We start from the raw sequence: 12,503 nt of genomic DNA, 5'->3' as shown, positions 1-12,503 counted from the left end.
CCAGCGACGGGAAAGGAAAATAAGATACTAACATCTCAACTACTAACAAATATACTTATGCTGGCCTCTATGGACTTAGCCAAGGGCCAAAAGGGGGGAATTGTAAGGGTAATTAACAAGTAAACACTACTGATTGACCAAACAATAAAGAACTTTAGAGGTTAACGATGGTGATGGGATAAAATGTGAAAAACAAGTCAAAACTTAATTGTATATGTGCAGAAGAATAGTCACCGAGCAAATGATTAAATGGAAGTTTCACAAGGGAACAAAGGAGTGCAACTCATGGATAGAGACCCCTAACGTGGGCAATGTGATAGCATTAACAAAAAGTGTGACTAGCACATGATATTTCATAATAGCTTGCATAAGCAATAACAAATGTATATATAAGTAAATGAAATGTGAGAGATCGTCGGAGTCCCACTTGAAGCTGTCAAGTGAGAATCTCCCTCAATTAAATGGCAATGCTCGGATCCAAAGGAAAGGTACGATGTAAAATGGTCTCTCTGGCTGTTGGACAGGCTCAGGTTCAGGTTAGCTGTGATGCCTTTTGGGTGATTCGGCATCAACATTCACTCTCCAGTCTGATACTTGGGCTAGGCACTGGAAGGTTGCTGATGCACCTGAAAGAGTAATCCAAAGATGACATAGGATTACATCGGATGAACGGCACAGAAATAGGCCATTCGGCCCAACCAGTCCATGTCGGCGTTTATGCTCCACTCAAACCTCCTCCCATCTTTCTTCATCTAAATCTATCAGCGTAACCCTCTATTCCCTTCTCCCTCATATGCTTGTCCAGCACCCCCTTAAATGCATCCATACTATTCGCTTCAACCACTCCCTGTGGTAGCGAGTTCCACATTCTCACCACTCTTTGGGTACAGTTTCTTCTGAATTCCCTTTTGGATTTCTTGCTGACTATCTTACATTGATGGCCTCTAGTTATGCTCTTCCCCACAAGTGTAAACATTCTCTCTGTATCCACTCTATCGAAACCTTTCATAATTTTAAAGACCTCTATTAGGTCACCCCTCAGCCTTCTTTTTTTAACAGAAAAGAGACCCAGCCTGTTCATCCTTTCCTGATATGTATACACTCGCATTTCTGATATTATCCTTGTAAATCTTCTCGGCACACTCTCCAGTGCCTCTATATCTTTTGTATAATTTGGCGACCAGAACTGTACTCTAAGGGGGGAAAATTCAGTTGGTAGCGCCACCTGTTAGTGCCTTAAGAGGGCGCTAAGTGGGGCGCAAAGCAACTAGTGCCCGGACGCGGCAATATCTGCACCTCTCGCTAAATTGACCGGACATTTTGTGGCAGCGCTAAACAATACCGCCCGATCTCCTGCGCATGCAGATCTTGATGTCATTCGAGAGTGCAATGCCCTTGGGGCGCCCTGGACCGGAAATTGAGTGGCGCCCCCCTCCTTTCCGCCTGGCGCAACCGACGACATGTTGACTGGAACACTTCCCAGTCGCTGTGGGGCTGGGGGAGGGCACTATTTAAAGGGGGCCTCTTCCTGGCTTTTGTGTGGTAGCCATTTTTGCACCACTCGTTCTGAGAGAGAGAGAGATTTGGAGAGAGACAAAGAGAGAAAGAGAGACTTCTGCATTGAGTCAACGCTGTCTGAGGAAGTTTTGGATTCTGACCATAACTTTGCAGGTACTTTGTTTTTGACCTTCAAAACTTTGATTGCCTAGATACTATGGGGGCTGCAATGGATGGGAACATCGTCCTTCTCCATCACATTCAGAGGGCACAGAGACGCAGAGAGAGAGTGGCAATCATGGCCAGACGGAAGAGGGCCAACAGGCCTCTGTACAGGAGACCTTACCCTCCCAGGGTATTTCGCCAACAATTCTCTTACATTAATATATCTGAGGAGCACTGTTTGCGCTTCAGCAAAGAGGTGGTCACTGAGCTCTGCCACCTGCTTCAGCCAGATCTGCAGCCTCAACTGAGGAGCAGGACATCTCTGTCAGTGGCAGTAAAGATAACAGTGGTTCTCAACTTTTATGCCAGCGGCTCATTTCAATCAGCTACTGGGGACATCGCCAATATCTCCCAGCTTGCGGTGCATTGCTGCATCCATCAGGTAACAAATGCCCTCTTTAAAAGGAGACGAGAGTACATCTCTTTCCCCATGACCCTGGACAAGCAGCAAGAATGCGCAATGGGCTTTGCGATGATAGCGGGCTTCCCCATGGTGCAGGGCGCCATTGACTGCACGCATGTGGTTTTGCGGGCGCCGCAAGAGAATGCCGAGGATTTCCGAAACTGAAAGGGCTTCCATTCCTTAAACGTCCAGTTGGTCTGTGACCACAGACAGCTGATACTCGCTGTCAATGCCCACTTTCCTGGCAGCAGCCACGATGCCTTCATCCTGCACCAGATTTCTGTGGCAGATCTTTTCCAGGCACCGCATCACCCAGGAGGTTGGCTTCTCGGGGACAAGGGATATCCTCTGTGCACCTGGCTGATGACACCGCTCCGTTCGCCCAGCACCCCTGCTGAGCTATGATACAATGAGAGCCATCAAGCTACCAGGAACATCATTGAGCACACAATCAGCGTGCTCAAGCAATGGTTCCGCTGTCTGGGCCATTCTGGAGGACCCCTGCAGTACTCGCCTGAGCGAGTCTCCCACTTCATTGTTGTGTGCTGCATGCTGCATAACCTTGCAATCCTCAGGACCCAGCCAATGCCACTAGGCATTAGAGCACCAGCAGAGGAGGAGGAGGAAGAGGAGGAGGAAGATGAAGAGGATGATCATCAGCAGCACCAAGGCAGGAGGGAGGCACAAAGTGGAAGGGCCGTCCGTCAAAGGCTCATAGCAAGTCGCTTCTAGGCCCCCTCTGAGGAAATGGCTTCTGTCATTCAAACAACCTGAATGAAACCATCCCGCAACCCCTAAGCCGGTCAAGGCAACAATGATTGCAAAGACCAAACATGTACATTTTGAATACAGACACTTCTTTATTTCACAAACTCTGTGTGTCTTATTTCCGCATGACAAAGTAATGCAGGTAGACTATCCTTTATCCGAAAACCTCGGGACCAGCCGTGTTTCGGTTTTCGGAAAGTTTCGGATTTCGGAAGGTATTTTATAAGACTGGGAAATTTGTCGGGGGTGGGGGTTGGCAGGGGGTCGGGGTCGGCAGGGGGGTCGGGGGTGGGGGTTGGCGGGGGGTCAGGGTCGGCGGGGGGGTCAGGGGTGGGGGTTGGCGGGGGGTCGGGGTCAGCGGGGGGTCGGGGGTGGGGGTCGGCGGGGGGTGGGGGTCGGCGGGGGGTCGGGGTCGGCGGGGGGGTCGGGGGTGGGGGTTGGCGGGGGGTCGGGGTCGGCGGGGGGTCGGGGTGGGGGTCGGCGGGGGGTGGGGTCGGCGGGGGGGTCGAGGGTGGGGGTCGGCGGGGGTCGGGGTCGGCGGGGGGTCAGGGTCGGCGGGGGGGCGGCGGGGGGGTCGGCGGGGGGTCGGGGGTGGGGGTCGGCGGGGGTCGGGGTCGTGCGCACGACTTACGCTGAACGAAAACACTTTCGGTTTTCAGAGGATTTCGGTTTTCGGAAGTGCGGAAAAAGGATACACTATCCCTTATCCGAAAGGGTGGGGGGGGTCGGAGGTCGGGGGGGATAAAAGAATATCGGACAGGCCGCTGCAGCTATCGGACGGGCCGCTGTATTGTTGGGTTCACTCTCCCGGTATACATCCTTCACACTGCCCGGCTCGGCCTGCAATCTCCTACCCAGGAGGGAACTCAGTGACCCTCTGCCCTGCTCAGCGTAAGTCGTGCGCCACTCTGGTCATGTCGTGCGCACGACTTACGCTGAATGAAAAAACCTTCGGTTTTTAGAGGGTTTTGGTTTTCGGAAGTTCGGATAAAGGGTAGTCTACCTGTAGAAAGAAACACCAAAAAAAACAGTCATTCACATAACTGGCTCTCACAACCTGGAGACAATGTCCAAAACAGTTACAAAAATTTGACAATGAACCTCGGCCTTCAATAAAACTCCTCCTACTTTTTGCCCTTCGAGGGTGATCTGCTTCCCTTGCGAAATTCCCCCCTTCCCACCCTGCGGCTCCTCTGTAATGGGACCCCAGTGGCTGGAGCAAGGCTGGGGGAAGGCTGCTGAGTGTCAGAAACTGAGACTGCAGATGCCTTGAGGGATGGCCTGGACCAGCTCTGGGCCTGGAGGGCCTGGCTGCTGACTGCACCTGTAGTGTCCGTGTGTTGATAAAGACACTGGAGAAAGGAGTTGGTTCATAGGTGTTTACTAAGCAAAGTCTGGGGGGGGGTTCTAACAGATATACACAATATACAGGCTTATATAGCCCGAGTGGCCATTACCGGCATTACAGCACACCTGGGGCTCTTAAAGGCACATACACTACAATTCCTCCCCTTTTAGCTAACCAGTACATCATATTTTAAGTAATTATTAATTACATGTTATAAGAAAAATAATATACACATTGCTGTAGTTAATTAATTATAAGTCAGTCTCTCAGGAGGCTTCCTGGCTCAGTCCGGATAACGCCTCGGGGGTGTAGTAGTTTCTGGTGGTGAAGTAGGTTCTTTTGGCAAGGCTGATTCGGCTTGAATGCCAGTGTCGGGTTCATCGGGTTCCAGTATCACCGGATCGTTAGACGTATAGAGTTGTGGTGTAGGTTGTCCCTTTTCGGATGACATTATGATTTGGTCAGCATGGCGCCTTATTATGCTTTCTCCGATGTCCACGGTATACATCAGTGGTCCTAGTCATGTGCAGATAGTTCCAGGCTGCCATTTCTCGGTACGCTAGTCCCGGGCCAAAACTTGTTGACCTATCTGGAAGGTTCTAGTTGGCCTTTCATTCATGCCTTGAAACTGCCGGTTCTCCACGTCCCTTCTGATGTTGGGCTTGACCAAATCCAGCCGGCATCTTAGGTTTCTATTGAAGAACATCATGGCGGGAGTTTGGTTGGTAACCATATGTGTTGTATTCCTGTATGCGAATAAGAAGTTACCCACCTTGTGTTGAAGTTTTATGTCTTCATTACCCATGGCCTTGATGGCCTTCTTGAAGGTCTGGACAAATCTTTCAGCCAATCCATTGGTGGCGGGATGGTATGGGGCGGACGTGTAGTGCTTAACCCCATTGTTTTTTAAGAACTTTCTGAATTCTTTGGACACAAATTGCGGTCCATTATCAGAACATATCTGTTCCGGCAGCCCATTCCTGGCAAATATGGTCCTTAATACTGTAATGGTTTTTTCCGTGGTGGTGGAGGACATCTTTATTACCTCCGGCCACTTGGAGTGTGCATCAACCGCGATTAAGAACATTGAGTCCATAAATGGACCAGCAAAGTCGATGTGCACCATTTGCCAGGGAGATGAGGGCCACTCCCATGGATGTAGAGGGGCTTGTGGTGGAGCATTTTGGACCTTCTGGCATCCTAGGTATGGTGTATGTAACCTGTTCCACCTTAAGAGAACTTAAGCCTGTTCCACCTTAAGAGATGTACTACTTTCTCTGGCTGCTGTATACGTAATACCGGTGGTGACCACCGGTATATAAGTACTGTGTAGTGATATTGTATTTAGTATAGTCCTGACCTCCAACTAGTAAAGACCTGTTGAACTTTATTCTTGTAGCCTGTGTCAGTAATTAATCTTAATACAACTGGAACACACAGACTTAACAGTGGCGACGAGTCCGATTCTTACCCTATGGCAGTTTATATCCACGGCGGCTTCGTCCACAGAACGGGCGTCGAAGAGAGGATCCACCCTCATCATCCTGCTGGAAGACACGTCGCGCGGCAGGCATCGAAAACCCGGAGTGCAGAAGACATCCTGAACTCGAAGCCTCCATCAGCGGCAGTCAGCTATCTTCTTTCTACCTCGGTGCTGGGTAAGCCGGTCAGCGACGCGAGCAGAAAGTCGGCCGCGTTGGCTGTACAGATGGGGGGAGGAAGACGGAGGAATCAGGGCGGTGAGATCGATCGCGACCAGAGATAAGGGCCGGGCTGCATTTGGGCCGAAAGGCGCAGCGCGGGGACATCGATCGCGGCTGGTGATAAGGGACGGGCCGCTTTCGGGCCAAAAAGGCGCAGCGTCTGGGGCGACTGAAGGCGCGAGAGCCGCGGTGAAGGCGAACGCAGCCGGTGCTAATAACCGGGCTGCAAGAAGGGCTGCGAGGCGCGACATCGGGGAAGCGCGAATGCCCGAGGGAGCCGCGGTGAAGCGGAGACAGCGTCGGGGGAGTTACTAACCGCTGGGAAAGGGGAGCAGCAGCGGCACACCAAACGCCATTGCAGCCAGTGGGTGAAGACCACCAAGCACGGGAAAACCACCATTTTGTAGACGGAGGACGAAGACAAGAGCAGGAAGCCGCCATCTTGGGATAAAATAAATTGCAACGATGCCTAAACATGGGATCATTGATACCTTTGATGGCGACATCGAAGATTGGGCCATGTATGTAGAACGCACACAAAATTATTGTAAAGCAAATAAAATCCCAGATGCAGAGAAAGCACTAACTTTATTGAACTTAATGGGTGCAAAGACATACGGGCAATTGAAACACCTTTTATCACCAGATGAACCGGCGGATAAGACGTTCGAGGAGATTGTTACTGTCCTGAAAAATCATCTAAACCCCACGCCGCTGATGCTAGCGGAACGATTTAAATTTTACAGCAGAAGGCAGCTGAAGGATGAAAGCAATGCTGAATATTTAATGGAATTGCGGAAGCTGGCGAGGTACTGTCAGTTTGGAACGGGACTGACAGACGCGCCAAGGGATAAATTTGTGTGTGGATTATTAAAAGAAGATACACAAAAGCGACTGCTCGAGGAGAATGAGCTGACGCTTGAGAAAGCGGTCACTATGGCAGCAGCACAAGAAGCCGCAGCGAGAGGCACGGCAGTAATGCAGCTACGGTCACCGGAACTCAGTACAAATAAATTGGGTTTGAGTACTGTAAAATGTTATCGTTGTGGAAAGACAACACACGATCAGAACGAGTGTTGGTTTAAAAACCAAGAATGCAGAACGTGTGGCAGGCTTGGCCACATAGCTAAAGTATGCCGGTCAGGAAAGAAGACCAGCAACAAAAAGTCACCGCAAGGAAAATACATAAAGGTGCACAAGGTGGCAAAGACCAGTTCGAATGAACAGAAGTCAGATTCAGACGCTAGCAGTAATGAACTGGGTAGCTTAAGAGTACACAACGTTGGTAAGGATGCAGATCTCCAGAAAATTTGGGTCACTCTTCAGATAGCAGGAGTCCAAGTAAAGATGGAATTGGACACTGGATCAGCATTGACGGTCATGAATAAGAAAGATTACAAAAGGTTGTTCCAACATATTCCCCTACGGGATACGGAGATTATATTGAAAACATACACGGGGCAAAGAGTGTACCCCATCGGAAAGATAGAGGTAAAAGTGGTCCACAAGGGCGAAGAAAGCCAAGTAATGGACTTATATGTGCTACCTGAAGGAGGTCCACCACTACTGGGACGGGAGTGGATTAGGAAAATGAATATGGACTGGCACTCCTTAAAAGCACTAACGGTAGATTCCGGGGAAACCGATGTCAAACCTAAACGATTGTCCAAAATATTGGATGATGCTAAAGAGGTGTTCCAGCAAGGACTGGGAACACTGAAAGGAATTACGGCAAACATCAAGATTGATGAACATGCACAACCAAAATTTTTCAAAGCCAGACCGGTACCCTATGCAATACGACCTACTGTAGAAGCGGAACTGGAAGCACTAGAACGTTCAGGTGTACTGTCTAAGGTAGATTGGAGTGAGTGGGCTACGCCCATTGTTCCCGTTATGAAACGTCCTTCGAGCAACAAGCCAGGAGAACCAGGGAAGGTTCGCATCTGTGGAGATTTCAAGATCACCGTTAATCCGGTGCTTCACACGGTGCAGTATCCGCTTCTGCGGATTGAGGATATTTTTGCTTCGTTGTCTGGCGGGAAACACTTCACCAAGATAGACCTGGCGCAGGCGTACTTGCAGATGGAGCTTGAAGAAGAGTCACGCCAGTACCTCACGATCAACACGCATAGAGGTTTGTACCGGTATAATAGGCTGGTTTTTGGAGTGGCATCGGCTCCGGCAATTTGGCAGAGGGCCATGGAGCAGGTATTACAGGGAATTCCAGGCACACAATGTTACCTGGACGATATTCTGATTACAGGTGATGGTGATGAAGAACACCTCGCAAACTTGGAACTGGTGCTCAACAGACTGAAAGAGTATGGACTTAGAGTTAATCGGCAGAAATGTGAGTTCTTTCAGAAGCGGATCTCATACTGTGGTCATGTCATTGACCGGGAGGGGCTTCATAAGTCTCCTGACAAGATAGAGGCAGTTGTAAAGGCTCCCGCTCCGGATAATGTCTCTCAGTTGAGGTCGTTTCTGGGATTGATTAACTATTACCATAAGTTTCTACCGAATTTATCCACGGTACTGCACCCGCTGAACGCTCTTTTACAGAAGGGGGTACCATGGGAATGGAGTGAAAAGTGTAAGAAGGCAGTTCGCAAAAGCAAAGAATTGATCACCTCAGAGGAAGTGTTGGCTCACTTCAACCCGACACTGCCTATTCGGTTGGCTTGTGATGCTTCTCCATATGGTATTGGGGCAGTACTCTCACACAAGTTGCCAAATGGCACGGAAAGGCCAGTCGCATTTGCATCCAGATCATTGACCTCCGCTGAGCGCAACTATGCGCAGATCGATAGGGAGGCTCTCAGCCTTGTATGGGGAGTGAAGAAGTTTAATCATTACCTGCAGGGCCAAAAATTCACACTTCTGACAGACCATCAGCCGTTGGTATCCATTTTTAACCCGAAGAAGGGTGTTTCGGTGATGACAGCACAGCGACTCCAGAGATGGTCCCTTTTCCTAGGGGCACATCAATATCAAATAGAATTCAAAGGTACGAAGCAGCATGGCAATGCTGATGGACTGTCGCGCCTGCCACTACCTGAAGTAGAAGAGACGACGAAAGTTGACCCTGTTGAGTTATTTCATTCGACCATCATCGAGTGTTTACCAGTCACCAATGCAAGTATTGAAAGAGAAACCAGGAACAATCCGACACTGTCCCGAGTTTACGAGGTGACAGTGAAGGGATGGCCAACACATGGTGATCCTCTGTCACCGGCATTCTCGGCAAGGTGAGATCAGCTGTCCGTCTGCCATGGTACTTTGATGTACGGGACAAGAGTGATTATTCCTCCCAAGTTACGGGAAAGAGTTCTAAAGGAACTGCATGAAGGTCATCTGGGGGGAGTTAAGATGAAAAGTCTTGCTAGGGCTTATGTATGGTGGCCGGGCATTGACCAACAGATAGAGGAGTTGACAAAAAGCTGCGCTGGGTGCCAAAAAGTGCAAAATGCACCTCTGATCGCACCGCTACACCCATGGGAATGGCCTTCAGCCCCATGGCAACGCGTACATATTGACTTTGCTGGTCCATTCATGGACTCCATGTTCCTAATTGCGGTGGACGCACATTCCAAATGGCCAGAAGTGATCAAGATGAATTCCACTACTTCAGAAAAGACAATTGCGGTGTTAAGAACAATATTCGCAAGGAACGGATTGCCAGAACAGATATGTTCGGACAACGGACCACAGTTCGTGTCGGAAGAATTCCAAAAATTCTTAAAGAAGAATGGGGTGAAACATTATACCTCTGCCCCATATCATCCGGCGACAAACGGGTTGGCCGAGAGATTTGTCCAAACATTCAAAAAGGCAATAAAGGCCATGAACGATGATCAGATTCTGTTACAACACAAGGTGGACAATTTCCTAATGGCATATCGAAACGCCGCTCATGCAGTGACTAGCCAAAGTCCTGCCATGATGTTTTATAACAGGAGGTTGCGGTCCAGGTTGGACTTGTTAAAACCAAATGTGCGGAGGGAAGTGGAAAACAAACAGTTCCGGCATATTAATAACAAGTCCACTCGAAGTTTCGACGTAGGACAACCAGTGTTGGCAAGGGGCTATGGAAATGAAAAATGGCAGTCCGGAACAATTCGGGCCAGTCAAGGACCTCTGATGTACACAGTAGATATTGGTAACAATGTGATAAGGCGTCATGCGGATCAACTGGTAGAATCAAGAGCAAGGGTCGAACCCATGGTTGCGACAGAGACAACTGTGGAAGACGTTAATGAACCTGAAGCATCTACCTCGGCAGGGACTGTACCTGATGATGATGTCCAATACATAGGAAACCAACAGGAAGTGTCACCTCAGCAACAAGAATCAGAGACCACTGAAAGGCATTATCCAAACCGAATCAGAAGGCCTCCTGAGAGACTGAACCTTTGAACTGTTTATACCTGAAGTTATATATGTATATATGTTATGATGTTATGTTAAATGGGGATATGACTGTTAAGCTAAAAAGGGAGGATTGTGGTGTATGTAACCTGTTCCACCTTAAGAGAACTTAAGCCTGTTCCACCTTAAGAGATGTACTACTTTCTCTGGCTGCTGTATACGTAATACCGGTGGTGACCACCGGTATATAAGTACTGTGTAGTGATATTGTATTTAGTATAGTCCTGACCTCCAACTAGTAAAGACCTGTTGAACTTTATTCTTGTAGTCTGTGTCAGTAATTAATCTTAATACAACTGGAACACACAGACTTAACACTAGGCAGCTCTTGGTCATTTCTTCGATGTCTCCATCGATACCTGGCCACCATACAAACGCCCTAGCTAGGTTCTTCATTTTCACTCCACCCAGATGCCCCTCGTGAAGCTCCTTTAGCACTTTATCCTGGAGTTTGGGTGGAATCACCACTCTGGATCCACACATCAAGGTTCCTCGGCACACTGACAGCTGTTCTCTTCTTTGCGAGAATGCTGGCAACAGTGGTTTGCCATGTGCTGGCCATCCCTTCACTGTTAAATCGTAGACCTGTGAGAGAGTCGGGTCATTTCTTGTCTCCCTTTCAATGGCAGAATTTGTTACTGGTAGACATTCCACTATGGTAGAGTGGAACATCTTTACTGGGTCTACTGTAGGTGCCTCTTCTACCGTTGGCAACGGTAGGCGCGATAAACCGTCAGCATTCCCATGCTTTTTTGATCCTTTGTATTCTATGTTGTATTGGTGTGCCCCTAGAAAAAGGGACCACCTCTGTAGCCTTTGCGCTGTCATAATGGGAACACCCTTTTTAGGGTTGAATATGGAGATGAGGGGTTGATGGTCAGTCAACAAGGTAAATTTTTGTCCGTGTAGCTAATGGTTGAATTTCTTCACTCCCCATACCAGGCTGAGTGCTTCCCTGTCGATTTGAGCATAGTTACGCTCAGCTGAGTTTAATGAGCGTGGCGCAAAAGCTATCGGCCGTTCTGAGCCATCAAGGAATTTATGGGATAATACTGCTCCTATGCCGTAAGGGGATGCATCGCATGCCAATCTGATTGGCAGTGATGGGTTGTAATGAGCCAATACTTCTTCGGATGTGATTAAGTCTTTGCATTTATGGAAGGCACGTTTACAGTCTTCGTTCCATTTCCAAATCACTCCTGTTTGTAGAAGTTCATTAAGAGGGTGTAGAAGAGTTGGTAAATTCGCTAAAAATTTATGATAGTAATTTATTAATCCCAGGAACGACCTTAATTGTGAAACATTTTCAGGTGCCTGGGGCTTTTATGACCGCTTCAATTTTTTCAGGTGACTTATGCAACCCTACATTATTAATTATGTGGCCACAATATGATATCTGATTTTGGAAAAATTCGCACTTGGGGCGATTTGCTCGTAGGCCCCGTTCTTTCAGCCTCGTGAGCACCTGCTCCAAATTGGCAAGGTGCTCGTTGTCATTTTCTCCTGTTACAAGGATGTCGTCTCGGTAGCATTGAGTCCCCGGAATCCCTTGCAGGACTTGCTCCATAGCTCTTTGCCAGATAGCTGGAGCTGATGCTACTCCAAAAACCAGTCGATTGTACTGGTACAGGCCTTTGTGTGTGTTTATCGTGAGATACTTTTTAGAGGCCTCCTCAACCTCCATCTGTAGATATGCCTGTGCCAAGTCAATTTTGGTGAAACGTTTCCCTCCGGATAGTGAGGCAAAAATATCTTCTATCCTCGGAAGAGGATACTGTACTGTGTGAAGGACCAGGTTTACAGTCACCTTGAAGTCTCCACAGATGCGAATTTTTCTCTGTTCTTCAGATTTATCATTATTCAACGCTTTTTTCATGACTGGAACGATGGGTGTTGCCCACTCGCTCCAATCTATTTTGGATAATACGCCTGCCTTTTCCAAATTCTCCAGCTCTGCCTCGACTGCTGGACGAATTGTGTATGGCACCGGTCTTGCCTTAAAAAATTTGGGAATTGCTGCATCTTCCACTTTTATTGAGGCGGTGATGCCTTTCAAGGTTCCTAGTTTCTCCTGAAACACTTCTTTGGCGTTGGCCAAGATGTCTTTTAATCGTTCAGGTATGATGTC

The sequence above is a fragment of the Somniosus microcephalus genome, chromosome 20 (genome assembly GCF_052327205.1).
Source record: "Somniosus microcephalus isolate GS21.2 chromosome 20, FLI_Smic_1.0, whole genome shotgun sequence".
NCBI classification, from domain to species: domain Eukaryota; kingdom Metazoa; phylum Chordata; class Chondrichthyes; order Squaliformes; family Somniosidae; genus Somniosus; species Somniosus microcephalus.
The sequence above is the reverse complement of the archived record's forward strand: the minus strand, read 5'-3'. Positions refer to the sequence as shown.